General features: G+C 47.2%; 1 protein-coding gene and 1 non-coding gene across 3 annotated transcripts in view; one reads left to right on the plus strand and one right to left on the minus strand.

The window, feature by feature from the left end:
• The window catches only part of Zbtb40 (zinc finger and BTB domain containing 40), a 69,997-nt gene that overhangs the window by 41,985 nt on the left and 8,307 nt on the right, over window positions 1-19,705 (minus strand). The window lies entirely within an intron of this gene.
• On the plus strand, window positions 4,998-5,126 carry LOC115031001. Its single transcript, XR_003836593.1, has one exon. It is a non-coding gene; the product is annotated as a small nucleolar RNA SNORA17 (small nucleolar RNA).

Raw genomic sequence — 19,705 nt, forward strand, 5'->3', positions numbered from 1 at the left:
GGGAGCGACACGTCCGAGGCGGAGGACAGTCCTCCATAAAAGGGACGGGTTTCTGCCATTCTATGATTCTCTCTATCTCTCTCTTCTCCACTGGCTCCTGAAGGGGTAAGCAATAAAGCTTGTGCCGCAGAAGATTCCGGTTGCCCTGAGCGTGTTCTTACCAGGGGGAACAAAAGCGCGGGCAATAGTACAGGAAGGCTGTGAGTGGATCAGTGATGCTAGAATATGAATAGGGGTTGAGAGAGTCAAGAGGTGGGTCTGGAGAGGCAGACAGGGATCTGCGCACAGTAGTGAGTAGGCCACATGGAAGAACCTGGGTTTTCTCTTAAGGCAAAGAGAGATTTGTGGTAGAAAGACACATGGTCAAAGATGTATTTTAAATATATTATTTCAGTGGTGTTTCTGCATTTAAGGAGGATAATTCTAAAGGCAGACTCTACCATCAAAAGAGATTCAGAACAAACCAGTGAGGGTCTTTGCTAGAGACAGAGACAGAAGGACAGTCCAAGTGATTTAGGAACTGAACAGCATGAAGGAGGAGAGAGACGCCCTACAGGTCGCTGACAAGATGGCTCAGACGACACTGAAGAAGATAGGTAATGAGGGCACAGCTCAGGTTTGGATTTGTGGACTCTACACTGATGACAAAATTGTGGTATCTCCATGGGGTAAGAGAAGGGTGAGAATCTCTCTTTAAATAGAAGAGAAACAGTATCTGCTTTTGTTAAATAATCGTGGCTGCTTCTGTTGGCATCTACTACTAGTCTCATGTGTTCTGAAATAGAAACAAACCTTACCTGGAGCCCAGGCTTCAGCTTGCATGTGAAGGGTGTGTAAGGCGCCATGGTCCTGACAATAACCAAAAAGCTGAACGATGGAGAAACCTTGATTAGAGGAGAGAGACACTTGCTCCATAAGGTGGGTGCCAGGCAGAAGCAGACGATCACCAGGAACAGAGGCCCTGGGCAAAAGCCTCCGTCAAACAAGCATGGCCTGGAAAACCTGAACCCTGACTAATGAACTGATGAAGGCCGAGCACCCAGTCACAGGGTACCCTGCACATTTCCTTGAGCTCTCTCTCCTAATGTGCCACCAGTGCCCCAGGGTGGCTTATACCCACCTGTAACCCCAGTCCTAGGGAAGATGATGCCCTCTTCTGGCCTCCACAGGCACCAGGGACAAACAAAGCACACAGACATACAAGCAGGCAAAACACTCACATACAGAGTAAATCTTACAGAGTCACTTCCAAGAGACTATAGAATTAATTCTTTTCCACTTGAGGCCATTCCACCCCAACCCACACCACGGTGGCTGCACGTGTTCATCATATAACCTTTTCAGTTTCTTAAAGAGTGTGGCTGGGAGCATTTAGCCCGACCACTTAGTACAGGCTGTTTTAACATTTATGTCACAACAAGGTACGTGGGTTTCTGAAGGGATACACGCCTACAACCCAAGCAGCAAGGGTGTAGAGGGCTGCCCTAGGTCCACAGAACAATTGTCAGTCCAGCCATGGCTGCACAAAAGCCACAGAGGAGAAGCCCTGCTGTGAGCCGTCTCTCAGCACATGGACAGAGGGCTGGTGACTCAAGCGAAGCAGGAGCAGGATGAACAGTACAGGAATCTGTCTCCATCTCATGCCACTTAGAACCAAAGGGAAAATGCGGCAAATTTAAAATGTGAGTGCTGCCCATGGGATCCTTGTGGTCAAACTATTGAATATTCTTATTAATGAGTAAAAAGAAAAATAATGCTAAGTTGATGAATATGCAGTCAGGTTCAGCAAGAACAAGTCAATCAAGTTACAGGAAGTTTTAAAAACGGGAAAGAGTAACAGAGACTTTTATTCACACGTATGCTATGTGTATGGGTGTTTTGCCTGCATGTATGTAAATGCATCACATGCCTACAATGCCCACAGAGGTCAGGAGAGTGTTGGAGCCTCAGGAACTGGAGTTACAAACAGCTGTGAGCACCGTCTGGGTGCTGGGACCTGAGTCCAGGTCCTTTGGAAGGACAGCCAGCACATCACACAGTGAGTACGGACACTAGCAATGTGGTAGACTTGATCAATAAAAGGAGATCGGAGGTAGTTATGGCCCGGAACATTCAAGGACAGGCAAGGGCTACTTAATAATATTAAAACTAAAAAGAATACCAAAACTAACAGGACTGCTAATTTCAGAACCGACCTTTGGCAAAACAGCACACTGAGGTGATATAAAGTCATCTTTTCTACCACTACAGACATATAGAAATGCTGGATAAAACCCACAGAAATGCTTTTAAAATACATAGTCAAGTTTAAAAAAATCCCCAGGCACCTGAAAATGAAAGAGACATCAAAATCAAAGCCGGAATAGTCAATGGGAGCTGAGACCAGTGGCCCCGTGGGCTTTCAAGCTCCCGAACAGGCTCTGGACTTGAAGGACACTGCAGTAATGCAGGCAAGAGATGTGGTTTCCAGCAGACCAAGGACAGGGAGCAGGAACTGAGACCCTGCATGATGCCCAGGGCCCAGGCCCATCCCCCTAAGCTAAAGCAGCACCGAGCACCAGGAAGCTGACAGCAGCCCCTAGTCATCTACACCCGATGCAGGGAACCACGTGCAGGCCCCTGACACACAGGCACAGCAAGCACTCTGTGTCTTACAGGAATCCCAATCCAAGAAATGAACACAAAAACTTGTCTCTGGAATGCATCAGAAGAAACTGGACAACTTTCGTAACCTAAAGCAAAGAGACTCCCACAGAGAAACAGAAAAACCCAGAAAGGATGCTTGCCACCACAGGGCACGTGAGGAAGGCCGAGTGAGCAAGTAACAGCAAAAAGTTTCAGAGGGGACCTTTGAAGTGAAGGTAAGAAAAGACTTCTTAAATGGTGCCCAGAAGAAACAGGAGGGCTTATAGTATCTGTGTATAGGTATCAACAGAACTCGCTAGCCAGATTCATAAATGGGAGGCAATATCTGCGAAGTTTAAAGGCATTAATGGATTTATAACTAAAAACTATAAAGTCCTATAATCTTAGGGGAAAAAAATGGAATGTGCAGGGAAGGGCAAGTGAAGTGACTCCCAGGCAGTGATGGAGTTGTTACAAAACAATGACTCATTCTGCTTATCGACTCCTTTTACTCTCCAAACACCTAATGAGCAGATATTTCCCGTCAGTGGCAGATGAGAAGACTAAGGCCCAGAGAAGCTGCTCGGTTCCTTCAAAGTCAAATAGAATTAGGTAGCAGAACCTGGGTTTAGGGTACCACTGGTGGGTCTGCCATCCACTGTTCTAGGAAGGCAACCCGGTAAAGAGCTCAGGCAGGAGTCAGGCGGTGCACACATGCCCTGCAGGCTGGGAAGCATTCTCCTGTGTACACACAGGTCCGTTAGGAAACGATGCTCACTGAGCCCTGTAGAGAGGTGAGAGGGGACTGGAAATGTCTGTGACTGAGAGAATAGGTAAGCAGAAATGGAAGGGGTACACCATGGAAGACAGGCCACCAGACAGGAAACATGTTACTGAGACACAGACATGGGCAGATCTTCAGTACCCAGGAGTGAATGAAAATAAAAACTAAACCAACAGGATGAGACCTAGCAGGCAATTCCATGAATGCAGGTTACACGTGCACACACACACCAAGGGAACTAGTCACAGAAATCCATTCACTGCGAACAGATTCGACAGAACTGAGGAGTAAGGTCCTCACTGGAAGAGAAGCCTGGGACAGCTACTCACAGCAGACAATAGAATTAAGAAGACAGAAAAGTGGAAAGGAAAGCTAAGACTGTAGAAGACAGAGTGCGAAGTCTGACAGACATCGGCTGGGAGACACGAACACACAGGAGAACATACGATTCCTGAGAACTTTCTAAGATGAAGTTGGGGCTGGGAAGATGGCTCAGGGAGGAACAGTGCATGCTATGTAGGCATGGGGGTCTGAGTTTGAATCCCCAGAACTCGTGCAAGGCCGGGCATGGTCGTGTGTGCCTAGCATGCCAGCACTGAGAGGAAGGGAGTGGGCAGAGATGGGCAAATTCTGCTGCCCTAGCCCACATGGCAAGTTTCAGACTCAGGGAGAGACCACCTGCCTCAAGAGAGTTAAGTGAGTGACACAGGACATCCACTATGCTCCTCGGCTTCCACCAGCTTCTAAGAACATGCAAGACACAAGCAATCCCTAGAATAAAGAAATAAAATTACGGGCTGGTGAGATGGCTCAGTGGGTAAGAGCACCCGACTGCTCTTCCGAAGGTCCGGAGTTCAAATCCCAGCAACCACATGGTGGCTCACAACCATCCGTAACGAGATCTGACTCCCTCTTCTGGAGTGTCTGAGGACAGCTACAGTGTACTTACATATAATAAATAAATAAAAATCTTTAAAAAAAAAAAAAGAAATAAAATTACAGATAGATACATGGCTTTAGACTGAAGATTTCAAAGTATCAATTAACACAATGGCAGACATAATCCTGACTTCCCATTCACAGCAATGGTGTCAGGGAGGAGCACTGTTGGCTAGGGATGTGCCTATACACCAAGCACGCACAAGATGATGAAGTGCCATTTGAGATGAGCCTCAAAGTGTGTGACCAGTAGGCCACCTATGACAGGGTCACTGTGAGAGGGAAAAGGAACCAGACACCAGAGATAAAGAGAAACCGCAGCAGCAGAGAACCCACCAAGCTCCCAGCTCAGTGAGAATAAGATACATTGGGAGTGCTTAGAACCCACTGTCTTCTGTTGGTGAGAATACAAAGTAACAATTTGAGATACTCCACATTTGTCCCGATGAAGCTACATATCATGGAGGCACTTTAAAGAAACTGCCAGAGAAAGCTGACACATAAGAGACCCGACTAGACAGTCCTGTATGCAGGGCACAAACGGAGGTGAAGCTGATCCTACGGTGCAATCAGGTAGTGGTATCAGGCAGCTGTTGCTGGGCACGGAAAGAGAATGGGAAAGCAGCCAGGGCCACAAGGTGAGACCCTGTCTGTCTCAACCCTGGCAGGTGTGGCTGCTGTGTCACACGTGCGTCAGTAGGTGGCAGAGAGGAGAGAGGCTATGTCTATGCTCAGTGTTCTGCCCTGGAAACATGGGAATGATGAGTAGCCTAACACTGCCTGAAAACAGTGAGCCTGACGTGACCTCCAGCCCAGCAGCACGGGGCCTGGACGAGCTCCCAGGGCAGGAAGTCAGCAGGAGATAAACCCCGCCTGGGGCCTCGGGGCCCAACAGGAACAAGCTGAAGACCAGAAGAACTCTGACTGGGACAGTGGGTCCCAAACCAAGCCAGACTTAGCCCTTGACAGATGACCCCCGCATGAGGCCTGTGCTGCCACTGGAGGCCACATCTGGGTCTGTTCCCACCAAAGGCCAGGCAGATGTCCCTGGTCTGATCTGTTGCCCAGGACATGTTGATGTCTGAGGGCTGTGCAGAACTGGCCCTAGCCCTTCCCCGGGCATCATGGAAGAACTGGCCCTGGGGTCATGACAGTGGGAGAGATGACCATGTACCTTGCCTGGGCAGCATAGTAGAACTGACCTTGGTTGCAAGGGTATGAGCAAGCCCACCCTGAGGGTATGAGCATGGGAGAGCTGGTCCCGCCACTTGTTTGCCTTGTGGTGACATGGGTAAGGGAGAGATGCCCTCCCATACACTTGTCCCTTGCCCCCTACAGCAGGCAGAAGAGCTGGCCCTGGGATCATGAGAGCAGGAGAGCTGGCCCTGCCTCTCATCTGCTGCAGAACTCCAGACAGAGGGCCCTGCACCTCAGCTGGATAGTACAGAAGAGCTGGCCCTGGACGTGGGGATTGTGAGTCCCCACCCCGCCCCTGCATGAGTGAGGAAGACCAGACCCTGACTCTTGTCTGCTGTGTGGTGTGAGAATGAGGAAAAGATGTCCTCCCCCCTTCCTTGTCCCCTGCCACCTATGGCAGGTAGAGAGCTGGCCCCAGGGTCATGAGAACAGGAAAGCTGATCCCGTCCCTTGTCTGCTGAAGTGTTTGGGAAAGTAGGCTCTGCACCTCACCTGAGCAGCTCAGTAGATGGTGTGGGGGTAGGTGAGCCAGCCCCGAGGGCACGAGGACTCAAGAGCTGGCTCTGGCCCTTGCTGGCTGTGGCACTGGGTGGGCAGCCAGGTCAGGGCAGGAGAGCTTCACCCCAGTGATGTTAGGGTGGAACAGCTAGTGGGATGATAAGCCCAGAAACCTCTCAGGCCCAGATCCAGGGCTTTGAGTTGGCCCACCCCAACATTTACCCCATCAGTGAACTATTGGAGTACATGAAAGGGCTGGTCCAAAAACCACGGGATCTCCATGACACAGGGCAACAACAGGGTATCTGAGGGAGTCCCAGTGAAGTTGCAGGATTGATAGTGTAGCAGAAACCAGAGGCCTCAAAACAGACCAATGACTCATTGCAATAAATATTTGCAAGCAAAGAAGTGTGGACAAAACGGTATACCAAGGAACATACTGTGTCACTTGATAGCATCCACAAGACCAACTGCTGCTACTGAGGTGTGTGGTCTTAGACACTAACGGGCTGACTCTTGGAATTAGAGATCAGCTGCAATTAGACTCATTTTCTATCAGTCAGAAGATGCCCCAAATAACTTCCCTGATAAGTATACATAATGACACATGTGAACATAAGGAGGTAAGGTGCCAGGACTGAGGCAGCTCAGTGGTAGGGTAGTCCCTTACTCAGCATGCACGAGACCCTTGGGCTGACCCCTAACAATAGACACAAAGAAAGGAGGAGTTTATAAACCAAAGATATAAAAAGATATTTACAAACCAGAGAAATAAAAATGAATAAGGAAAATAAGATTAAACCAGTAGCAAGTGAGGGAAAAGGAAGACAAGGGAAGTGCACTAAACAGAAACAAATAAAGACGGAAGCAATAAATGCATACTTATTAGTGACCACACTAAGTAAACAGACAACAATTTTCTTATCAACATGTGTGTGTGTACCCTTAAATAGTGCCATGTGCAGTGAGCATTAGTGAATTAGCTAGCTACATTTACTACCAAGAGAGGCTCTAAATAGTTTTGAACCCACCCTTCTGACTTAAGTATCTGTCTTTAAAGAAACAAACTATACAAGCTTTGCAGACCACTTTGGGAAATGGGCTAAGGAAAGCCCAAAGCTCTGGCTAAGCTACACTTGAGAAACAAACTATACAACCTAGTCAACCTTTGCAAGGCACCTACAGGATTCTGTTACTAAGTAAATGCGTGTGATGAGCCACACAGCTGTGGCTGTGCGGAGGGAGCAGCAGAAAGGCCAGAGACTGAGCCTCAACTTCCATCACGCTTTCCTGTCTCAGCCTAACTCCCTTTGCAGGGACGTTCCATGGAGAGAAAACAGAAGGCTCTGTACAGTGTGGTTTGGGAGGTAAAGAAACTTAAGATCACTAAGTGTTGAAATCTCTAAGTGTTGAAGATTGACACAGGAGCAATATAAAATATGTTATGAAGCACTTGCAGAAATTGCTAGGCTGGGGAAAATTGTCAAAGGTCCCGTGGGGAAAACGTTTAAGCAACAAGAAAGAACTCCAGAAAGAAGGATGCTCCTCAAAGGAGCACTATTAAAGCCTCAAGAAAAGGCTATACTGACTCAGAATAAAGACAGCAGACAGAAGAAACTTAATTGGCTGAACCAAGTGCTGTATAATGACCCAAAACACAAATGGGAATTCAACACAAAGTAGAAAACTAGGCCAGCTTTCTAAAAGGGGCACAAAGAATATTTATTTATTTAAATTCCTACCCTGACTCCTTCCAAAAAGGATTTGGAAGTCTTGAGGATCCTTAAATTACAGAGAACACAGGAGAAAGCTGGAGAAAGCAAGCAGGAGCTGAGGCAGAGTTGGGGGCAAGGTGACATCTCTTTGAAGACCATGGAAATAACACTGCAGGTTACACGGGCCATATACACTGTTAAATAAAAAAGTTCTGCCCTCCACAGCCTCGGGCAGGTTCCCTAGCAAGGCACTGGTGAGGCATCTGCTGCACTAGCATTGAGCGGAGACTAGATCTCCTGTCCTTGCTTTCCCATGAGTCTCGAGGGAAGCAACCCACACACCATCATTGGCTCAGCACACTGCTAGGTACTGTGGGAGCCCAGTGGAATATAAATCAAGACCCATGTCCATGGGAGCACCTAGTTCACCCAGCACTGGCTCAACTGCAACCACAACTCTCACATGGGCTCAGTGTGAGGCCAGAGGAAGGAAAGAGGGAGACAGCGGATGGTGCGGCCCTGCTGAGCAGTGGGGAAGGCAAGGGTTGGGGGAGTACTTGCCACTTAGGACTCTCAGGTGAGGGCAAAGGTCAAGCGCTCTAGGCAGAGGAGACACTTGAGCTTATTTCTTGAAGGGACCCCGTGGCACTGCACCAGGCATTGGAGACAGAGGTGTCACCACCAAGTGACAGCAGTGTGGTGGGTCCCACACTGAGCAGAGGAAAGGGTACCTGCATTCTGAGGTCGGAGCATTAGGAGAGGTCGGATGGGCAGATCCAGGAGAGGGACCAGCAGCAGGACAGATGCCCAGACATCCTACCCACACTGTCCATCAGGAACCAGCCGCAAGTTCCCAACAGCTGGGCTACTGCAGGAAAGAAAACCTATTCTAATTAATTCTTGGTCAAAGATTGTCAGTTTGGGTCCCGTACTGATTCTGCCTCTTGCTTTAATGTCTCTAGCGATAACAGTCTCCTCTGCAGTCTTGCTCTCTGTCTCATTGCCTGGGCTCTGTGGAAGCCAGAGCCGAGGGACCTTGGAGAGCCCTTTTGGTTGCTTTCTCGGCACAGGATTTCCTTACTTTATCTGTCACGTACTCCTGTCACACGACCAGATGACCTTAGTCCAATCTCCTCCTTTTCAAGGGAAGAGACTGAGGCCCTGAGAGGCTGAGCTGCTCTCTGATCCTAGTCTGCCTTAACCCTGTGGCTGTTTAGTAGCTCACAAACAACCAGAGCCAGGTGAAATAAGTGGCTCTCTCAACATAATTAGAGCAAAGATCACACACTCGAGACAAGAAATGGGGGATTGCTCCACACGAAGAGATGATTTCAAACGTAAGCTACCAGAGGAATCAGTCAAGTTAAAAGAGAAGCCCTGGCAATTATTTCTGAGAACGCGAGGACGGTTGGTGAGGTTAGAAAAGGGTGACTGCAGCCTTCAGCAGGCCTGGATTTCTCAAGTTCAAAAGCGGCTGTCAGTTGGTATCTTCTCTAACACTGCCTGATAGGCAGAGCTGCAGTAAGGAATGTAGACTTTCCTGTGCTGTTGCAAGGCTCACCACTGTGTCTCTTACATGTACTTGTCTCTAATCTTATCATCACTGTCGTCATCACTCTGCCCCAAACACTAGTGTTCTTGGTTGACGCAAACCTCCGTGGGCCAGTGGTCTTTCCTAAGGCACACTCCGATCACTGGGAATTCCAAGCAGCCAGAAGAGCTCCGGAGAACTCCGGCATGGAAGGTCTAAGGACCGACTCAGGTACAGCACATACCTTCAGGGATTTGAGGGGCTACCTCCTGAGCCAGGAGCTGCATAGACACACAGCTTGCTTATGTACTGGGATTTACAGCTCCCAATCCCATTTACCCTTGTGCACAGATGCAAACTAAAGCACAGATACATCAAATACTTCGTGAAAGAACCAAATAACTAATAAGGGGCTAAGTCCTGACTTAAGTCTGGGTTTGGACACGCAAGCCATGGCTATGTGCTCTACAATGCAGGGCTAAACTGGCTACTAAGACTTAGCTACCCCCAGTCCCCTCCTACAGGCAACTTCTCCCCTCAACTGAGCTATCGACCGTCGGTTACTTAACAGACGCATTCTAGCCTCTCCTAAGGAGAGGGAAGGAACCACATCTCCCACCTCAGGAGACCCTGCTTCTTTCTCTCTTCCCTTCCATTCTCCGTTTCTTCCTTCTGTAAGGCTCTAGGATCAAACCGAGGGCTTCCTAGATGCTAACTAGCAAGTGCTGTGCACTGAGCTAAGAGTCTCACTCAGCACTCGGTTTCTTAAAACAGGTTCTTGTTATACAACCCTGCCTGGCCTCTCCAGGGCCACTATGTTTGGTGGCCAAGTGTTCTAAATTGCTAATCCATGCTTTCTGTCAGCACTGACAGCCTGATCTTTCTTTCTACCAAATTATACTAGGATGTCACTTATCAAAAAAAAAAAAAAAAAAAAATCACTAAAAGCCACCATAATGATGAACCATACTATGTTTCTAAGCAATGCTTAATGCTAACAACCCAGTGAGGCATTGCGCTCCACTTACAATAAAGCCTTGACGGTGAAGATGTTAAGTAACAGCCCAAGGCCTTACACAAGCAAGGCAACAGAGGCAGTGAGAGTCTCATCCCATCTGTCTGACTTGAAACCTAAGTCCTCTCACCCACCAGAGCAACTTCCCAGGCTTTTATGTTCACAAGAATCACATGGGGATCTTGTCAAAGGAAAATTCTGACCCAGACGTTCTAGCATGAGGCCCAAGATTCTGCACTTGTAATAGCTCCAGGTGATGCAGGTGCTACAGAGTGGGCAGGTGCTCTCTGCCGCGGCCTAACTTCAAGTCACATTTGTTCATATCTGATTATTTTGAAATATGTTAAAAGCAACACTTCATGTCTATAAAGTTACAAGTCATCTGCACATTACTCCCTTTTGCCCTAGCTCTAGTCAAACCAAGAACAGCCACAACACTCACATGTCTAGTCAAACCAAGAACAGCCACAACACTCCCATGTCTAGTCAAACCAAAAACAGCCACAGCACTCTCTGTCTCCGGGCGTTAACATACAGAATATAGGGGATTCTAGAGCTCTCTAGCCAGGTGTTAGGCAAACAGCTCCGCAGCCTCTTGGCAACAACCCAAGTGCCACTGGCCTGCATTCCCACCACCTGTCTTCCAAGAACCTCCAGATTCCCCGGCTGCTGTCGATCTAACTACACTCCACAGGGCTCACTTTCAGGACAAGCTGCTCCTTACCTAGGGTGAAGAAGTGGTCACCAGGACCCAGGCAAGCCTCTGAAGGGCCACAGATGGCATACAAGCCATTAATATGTGCAGAACTAAGTACAGTGAACGGATCTTGGCCCACGCCACTCTACATAACCTACTGTGACATTTCTTTTCTAAACACCATGCATCTGTCCTCCTTCACACAGCTGAGCTTCTCAGCAGCCTCCTGGCCAGACCCGGAAAGCTGCCTGCAATGGCATTTGAGATCACTACTCTGTGGTGTCAGAAATGAAAACTCAATATTGCATGCTGCCTTGGAATTTGGAGATATTGAGAGGGTTCCAAAGCACCTAAAATCAGTCCCCCCAAACACTCACAGCTCCAGGTTACTCAACAGAACAAACTTCCTATCAGAGACCAACTGCAGCTCCTATTTGCCCCTCAGCAGTGGGTTTTGGCTCCCCCAAAGTTGCAGAAGAAGCCAGTCACATCCTTTGAGTACTGCAGAGGCTGCCTCCCACAGGCACACAGTGCTCATCGGACTCCTGTACAGTTTCGAGTTGTTCCCACCCTCTGTCAGAGTTCCTGTGTGGGGCCATCCCCAGACTCCTCAGACGGGAACCCCTCCTTATCAAGGGGGTGAACAGGAGACAATTAAAACATCGGTTTTGGCCAGTCCACTAAATCCTTTTCTATATCCTTGATTCTTAAATACCAATGCCAGGAGCACAGGCTAAGCATTTTCTATCCTCTATTTAATTCCCCTAACACCCCCTGTCAGGTAGAAAGCATACTATCTCCATTTAACAGTGGTGGAGACTGGTACCCAGCAAGGGAACTTGCCCAAGACAGCACCGCAGTCATTAATGTTAGGCACAGCTCAACTGCAGATCTGCTTGGCTCCTTGCCCTTAAAAAAATTACTTATATTTTGAGGGTAGAGGAGATGTCACAGCACATATATGGAAGTCAGAGGACAGCGCTGTAGAGTCACTTTTTTCCTTTCACCTTTGTGTTAACCGTTAATTATCACAGCCTACATACAGTAACCTAAGAAGAGGAGTCTCAGTTGGAGCACCGCCCAGATCAGACTGACCTATGGGCATGTCTGTGGGGAAGTGTCTTGATTATTAATTGATGTAGGAGGGCCTGGCCCACTGTGGACAGTAACATTCCCCAGGCAGTTGATTCTGGGCTGCATACAAGGACACTAGCTAAGCATGAACCTAAAGCAGTGTTGCTCCACGGTTTCTGCTTTCAAGTTTCTGCACTTGAAACTCAAGTTCTTGAGTTCCTCCACTGTTTTCTCTCAATGACCTGTAAGCTAAAATGAACCCTCTCCTCCATAGTTGCTTTTGATTGGTGTGTTTTATTAAAGCAACAGAAAGGGAACTAGAATATATGGATTATGGGATCAAGCTCAAGTCACCAGACTTACATAGTAAGTGCCTTTCTCCTCTGAGCCATTCTCCTACCACCTGGCTCCCTGTTCTCAGGACCTCAATTTCTCTGGTTGCCAGAGCTTCAAGGCTCCCAAGCCTCTTCCAGGAGAGATGGAGTGCTAGCCAGCCTGATGGGGATGCCCCCCTCCCACCCCCCACCCCCCCGTTTGAGGAGCCTTGCTCTTACTGTACTTTGCTACAGACTGAGTGAAGCTATGTATCTAAGAGAGTGCTGCTGGCACAGGCCAGCTAGCTGGCTGCCAAGAAACTTCCTCAGATGGCCTGAACTTAATTTACCAAAAGGTCTGACTTGGCTATCAGCCTTGCAGATTCACAACCTATCCTCACAGAGTCTCACAGTTGGCTGGACTTGAGAAACATAAATAACTCAATATAGATCAGAGAACAGATCCATAATGTGAGCTATGTCTATTCTTTGTAATAATCTGTGAAAAGAAGCAAGGGGCCAGAGCAGACAGCATCAGAAAGCCCTTTACAAATCACAGAAGACAGCAGAAGGAAGTTGGCTATATGGAGCCAATGTTTACATAAGGCCCCATAAATCACCTTGGTCGTTAGGGTAAATCAGCATGCAAGTTTTAGGATTAAGGTGCAATGCCAAATGGCAGTGTGTCTGGTTCCTTCCACCACTGAGGTCCTGTACTCTGCTGCAGCCTGGTTCCTCCTGTGACAGATGCATGCGGGTCTCTGATGAGCACCGCCCGTGAGCTGAGGTTTTTCGAGGCGGTCCCGCACTGATGCTGGACAGAGCTTTACTTTTACTCTGAGCATCCAGCTGTGGCAGATCAGCCTCTCCCTCTTCTTGCCTAAGCCCAAGGAATCTCCCAGCTTACTTCAGACTCAGCTTCATCCTGTTCCCTTCCTTGCCACCTACCACATGCTGGCCGCAGGCTCAGCCCTCGGTCCCTGTTCCACTCGGCCTCACTCCTCCCTAGCTTCCTCCGCGGGCCTCATCCACTTATACTCAGCCTGCCTTGCCACCACTCATCACCAGAGTAAAACTTAGGAAAGAAATTCATTCCCCGATGTACAGCACCATGGAATGACCCTTTGTAAGAAGGGGATGAAAGCCCGTGTGGTGGCGCCTGTGACCTCAGCACAGGGCAGAAGGATGGTGAGTCAGATGCCAGTGTGGACTGCCCAGCAGAGTGCTGTCAAAGACTAAGAGACAGAAGTCAGAGAACTGCAATTTATTTATGGTTAGAGACGATACAACTCAACCGTAGTCATTTATGGATGAAGAGATAGACAGAAATTAAGTAGCCTGCGGAAGCTGTTCATATATCTAAGCAATGCTGAGGCCAGAAACCAGGATCCCAGCTTTTGAATCTTATGTTTGTATTTGGGCCAAAACTAAAACACTCAACTTCTAGGCAAACAAGAGAGGCCCTCAGCAGGGAGGATTCTGTGTCTCAGACTGGCACCATACTGGACATGGTACACAGAACTTTTGTTACTCCTTCTTTGACTGTGATTAAAATATCAACCATTGGCGCTAAAGAGTCAATACCAACCACTGGGGCTCAGTAGTTAATAGCACTGGCTACTCCTCCAGAGGACTCAAGTTCGATTCCCAGCACCTACATGGCAGCTCACAAGCATCTATAATTCTAGGAAATCTGGTGTCCTCCCTGGGCCCTGTGGGCACCATGCATCCAAGTGGTACATAGATACACATGCAGGCAAAACACCCATGCACAGTTTCAAAAATTAAAAACATGAATATAATTTGGAGGCAATTAAATCAGAAAGTTTTCTCAGTGGTAGTATTTAATTGGGGAGTCGTGGTTTTACAACATAGGTCTCATTGTCAAACCTCCCTGGACAACTGCAAGTCATGTGAGGCCTGCCTGTTCATCTAGACCTAGACGGACCCCCTCTGATAAGACAGGAAGGTTGGGGACAGGGAACAATGTATTTACCTGTGCTGCTGCTGACTGACTGTTTTACCAAAACATATCAGGTATGAAGTACAGAAAATGAGGGATACCTGACAGGAAGAATGTATGTCCATTAGATCCATTCTAGAATTCTATCAGTGTAGAAAAAGGATGTGAAATGTTTATCTGCACTGTATTCAAAGCAATACCATTTGAATAGGTTTGAAAAAACTCTGAAAACTTAAAATACAAAGAGATGTTTAAATAAATATAGTATAGAGTCATATTTGGGGAATATTATGCAGCCATTCAAACAGGTTGCTGGCTGGAGGTATGGCTCATCGGGAATCTGCTTACTTGACTAGCATACGTAAGGTCCCGGGGTCAGCACTGAGCACTGGACAAAGTTCTCTATGATACCCAAAAGGACAAGAAACCAGAGACAATACAGAACTGGATTTTATGTAATCTTAAAGCTTTCAGAGTCTGGAATGGTGGCACATACCTGTGATCTGCACACTTGGGAGGTAGAGGCAGGAAGATCAGAAGTCAAGCAGCCTAAGCTACACAAGATCTCAAAAACAAAACTCTTCTGTATCCAAGGACACCATTGTGAGTAGTAAAAAGATAACTCAAAGAACAGAATCACATCACTTAGAAATCAGCTATCTGAGAAGAGCATTAGAGCAGAATGGGCATTCACAGCAATGAAAGGACCTGAGACTGCTCAGGCCAGGCAACGTAGCCAGAGAGCACAGGCACGCATCCCTACAGGCTATAAGGAAGCAGACAAGGAGAGAAAACTGGCGTGCTGCTGAGCATGGGACAGGGCTGTGAATCTACAGAAGTACAGGTGGGTGTGCGGATGCTGCAGCTGCCCTGGCAAACAATTTGGAGGTTCCTTAAGAAGCTAAACACACTCACCAGATGTAGTGGTGCACACCTACAATCTGCCACTCAGAAGGCTCCAGCACATGAGACGTTGTCTCAAGGAAAAAAATGTTCAACACCAAACAACCCAGCAGCTCCATTGCCAGGATACACTCAGGAGAGCTGAAAACACAGAAACTTCTGCAACGGTAGGGACATTAACCACAGCAGGCAGTGCTAACAACCTAATAGACATCAGCTGAGGAATGGGTGCAACACACCTCTCCAAGGTGGAACAATATTCAGCCATAGAAAGAAGTAAGTTCTTAACACACACTACCTACTGCCTGAGGATTGCAGCAGAAGGCAAACTGAGACAGGATTAGTGGTTACCACAGGCCACAGGGCAGGAAGGGAGAGTGACTGAGTAGGACAGCCTTGAAATGATCTAAAAAAAGATCCTAAAATTAGTAAGTAATGGTTACAGACATTAACCATGCAATTTAAACTGAATTACATCTAAATAAATTAGATCTAATAAGTTACATCTAAATACATTTTCTGAAAAAAAAAATTAGGATTTCTAATAGCATGGAGGAAATGCTGTCTCCCCTCCTCCTTCTCTTTTTCCTCCTCCTCCTCCTTTGTCTTTCAATGTTTTAAGACAGTGTCTCATTGTGTAGCCTTACCAACAATGGACCTTGCTATGTAGACCAGGCTGGCCTCAAATTCACATAGACCTGTATGCCCCTGCCTCCTAAGTACTGGGATTAAAAGCCATGTGTCACCAAACCCGGTACTTGCTCTAGCATGTGCATATACAAACACAGGGATTCGTGTAGACTGGGCCACCTCCAACTCCTGATCCTCCTGTCTCAGATTCGAAAGTATCAGCATTGCAAGCATGCACCATCATGCCCAGTTTGGAAGGGAGAACAGCTAGGGCTTGACAGGATCTAAGTGCAAGTATACATTAAAAGCACATGCATGTGCATATGTATGTGCAGAGAGAATATCAAATATGTGTTAATGCTAATGGTGGTTGTTCTTAAGTACTGTCTTAATAGGGGATTCATTGTCTTCTTCATACGATTCAAAATGCACTGGTTTTATTTATCTATTTATTCATTTACTGGTGCTGGAGAACAAACCTGGGCCTCACATGCTGGGCAAGCAAGCACTGTCACTGAGCCTTACCGCCTGCTCAAATGTGTGCTATGCAGTCAGGGCATTTAAAAAAAAAAAAAGAAAGAAATCCAGGGGCTTACGATGGAGCTCAGTCAGTAGTGCCCTTGCCTAGCAGGCCTGAAGCCCTGGGTTCTAGTCCCAGCATCATATAAGGGGTATAGTGATACATAATACCAAAAATCATAAACTCAGAACTCAAGAAGTAGAAGTAGGCGGATCAGAAGTTTAAAGTTGTCCTTGGACACACGTTTGAGGAAAATCTCTGATACATGACTTTCTATTAAAAAAAAAAAAATTAAAAGCTTCAGAAACTCAGGTAAGCCTGTGTAGATTGCTTCAAAGGCAGGGTCTGACCCAGCTCACCCACTAAACATTTACACTCCTGCTATGTGCAAACCTCAGTAGTCGAGGCACTGCCAGGATATTTCCTTGTGTGTAAGGGTGGGGTTTAGGCCCACATTATTCAGGGAAAGAGAAGTCATAAATTTCTGACATCACCCACAAATGCCCAACTGCATCTTATCAGACAGAGTTCTCTTTCCCCAGGTGTGGTTCAGTAGTAAACCAAACCACACAGGGGCAGTGCAAATCTCAATTGTAATTGTGTTACACATTATGGAAGCTGTGTGGGGCTCAGGTTCTGCACCTCCCAAAGAGGGCTACTGAAAGGCTGGGTGAACGCAGCCAAAGCACTGCCTGTCAGGAGCACAGCAAGTGCTTATCAATCAAGCCCCCGATAATCTCCAGCATCACCGTCACATCCAGCAAGAAAACAAAGCCTGGAGAAACGGGGGCTGGAGCAATGCTTCCATGCTTAGGAACATATCTGTTCTTCCAGGAGACCGTGGCTCACAACTTCCTGTAACTCTAGTTCCAGGGGCTCTGATGCTGGATCAGACCTCCTTAGGCACCTGCACAAATATTCACTAACCCACACATCCACACATCATTTAAAATAAACCTATAAAACCATTTTACAATTTTATCAGAAATCTCCAGATCACTGGGAAGGCTGATTTCCACAACTCCAAGCTGGGAGCAGCCATCTGACTCCTACCCCGCCTCTAACCACCACCGTAGGCAACTAATTGCTTCCCCAGATTCTCTGTTTTTAATGAAAGTCTCCTTGAGGCGTCTACAAGATACAATGAAGCAAAAACATCAAAACAGTGTAGCAAACTGCTCAACCCCTCTTAGCGGCTGACTAATTCATAGAAACAAGCGATTCTGCACGGCTATTACAACAGAAGGAGGCTCTGCGGGACTTAGGTGCCTTTCTGGGCACACTGCTCTGATCCAGTTCATCCAAGATTACTCTTCACAGACTCCACTGCAAAATCCCCTGAGCAGCACAGCCGCCTAATGAGCAACTGGGGATTGTGACTGCATTATACTTAATGCCAACTTTCCCATCTTGCAGTCAAGAGTCTCAACAAGCAATCACTGCTTTAATGCTTTCAAATCCAGCCTCTTAGGTGTACAAAAGACCCTTGGCTTTGTCACTGATAGGCCTTTTGCTCTGACCTGAAAACCTGGATGACTTGCAAGTTCTCCTAACTTGATTATCTGAATACATCTTTCTTCGGCAGGGAATACATCTGGACTACATATTTAACACAGGGCCAAATACCAAATCCCCATCTGATGTACAAACGAAAGTGCCTGGCAGGGACCCAGCATCCCACTAAGCACTGTGATGCCAGAGGCTGTGTGCTCAACAGTAAAGGTCTGGAGTGTGCCCTCTATAGCTGCCCAGGAGTGAACATCAGCTTGGCCCTAATGAGCTAAGACTTGAGGCAAGTTGATTATGCTTGGGAACCCAGTTTCCTTGTGGGTAAAATGGAGATGACATCAGGGCTTGCTTGGCTCATGAGGTCTGTGAGAATAACCTGCTCTACATGAACAAGCCCATATGTATCAACAGCTCCTATAGTGCCACAGATGCTCAGAGTAAGCTGTCACTGCCCAACACAGGGTGCTACTTCAAGGAGAGGAATATAAACATTCTCCCACTGAAATGCTTGCTGTTACTACTGTGCATCATCATTTTTAAGTTATAGTTTTGTCTTTGATATATATCAGGTATTATATAACAGCTTTTATGAGCAAAGACATGATACATTCCCAATGTCATCTCACACAGCTGATTTGGGCTGGAAGCCTGGTAGGAGAGGAGGGTGGGGGTGGGGATGGGATAGTGTGAGGCCTCTCCTAAGAGCCCTAGGCCATGATCTGAGTCTCATACAGACCCTGCATATAACAGGAACGAGTAACCACTCAGATGGACCCAGCGCAGTTTTCACATGTCACAGCTGAGTGTTTTACCTTGAAGGTCCTTGCTGATGGAAGTCTAGGAAGAGGCTCTTCCTGTTTCCTATCTTACATGTGCAGCTACATCTCACACCAACTGGTCCAGGCCATCCTGTGGATATCTACCATTCCTCACTGAGAAGTCAACTGTAGCTGGGGATTAAACCCAGGGCTGAGAGGTTTCGCCACTGACCTAAGTCCTTATTACATTCATAATAATAAATAGCTGTCCTTTGGTACCTGTGTGTGTTGACTCTAGTCCCCCAAAGTTATCAAAGCCTTTGGATGCCCAAAGCTCACAGAACACTGTGCAGAACTCTGAATGACCCATGCACATCCTTTGGTAAACTTTCATCTCTTATGCAAGCGCTGTTCCAACAATTGTCCAGGAAAGGAAAATTCTGAACATGTTCAAAACAGGTGCATTCTTCCCCAAATATTTTCAATCCAAGTTGGCTGAATCCATAGTTGAGAAACCCATATGCAAACAGGGCCAACAGTTTATTCTAAATGGTAGGCTACGAAGAAGACAATCTGGAAAGTTGAAGACAGTGGGCGGTTGCCATAGGGACCCATCTATAGTAGGTAAGTCTTATTAAGCATTTCTTGTGGGACGGCATAATCCTGTACGACCAGTGAGTCTATTACTAATATCTACCTCTTACTACTGAGGAAGTGGAGGCTTGACAAGATGTAGAGATTTGCCCAAGTAATCAAGTCAGAGGGTGGTGGCCAGTAAATGAACCCACACTGAGATGACAATGTCACCAGAAAGTTCTAAGGCCCAAGACTGAGACCATCAAATTAGATGAGCCCAGTCCTCTTACATCCAGACAACTGCTCAGAAGTACCACACACAGAGTAAACGAGGTGTTTTTAAATGACATCAGAAAAGAGGTGTGAAGCCGGGCGTGGTGGCGCACGCCTTTAATCCCAGCACTCGGGAGGCAGAGGCAGGCGGATTTCTGAGTTCGAGGCCAGCCTGGTCTACAAA

Source organism: Mus caroli, chromosome 4 (assembly GCF_900094665.2).
Source record: "Mus caroli chromosome 4, CAROLI_EIJ_v1.1, whole genome shotgun sequence".
NCBI lineage: Eukaryota > Metazoa > Chordata > Mammalia > Rodentia > Muridae > Mus > Mus caroli.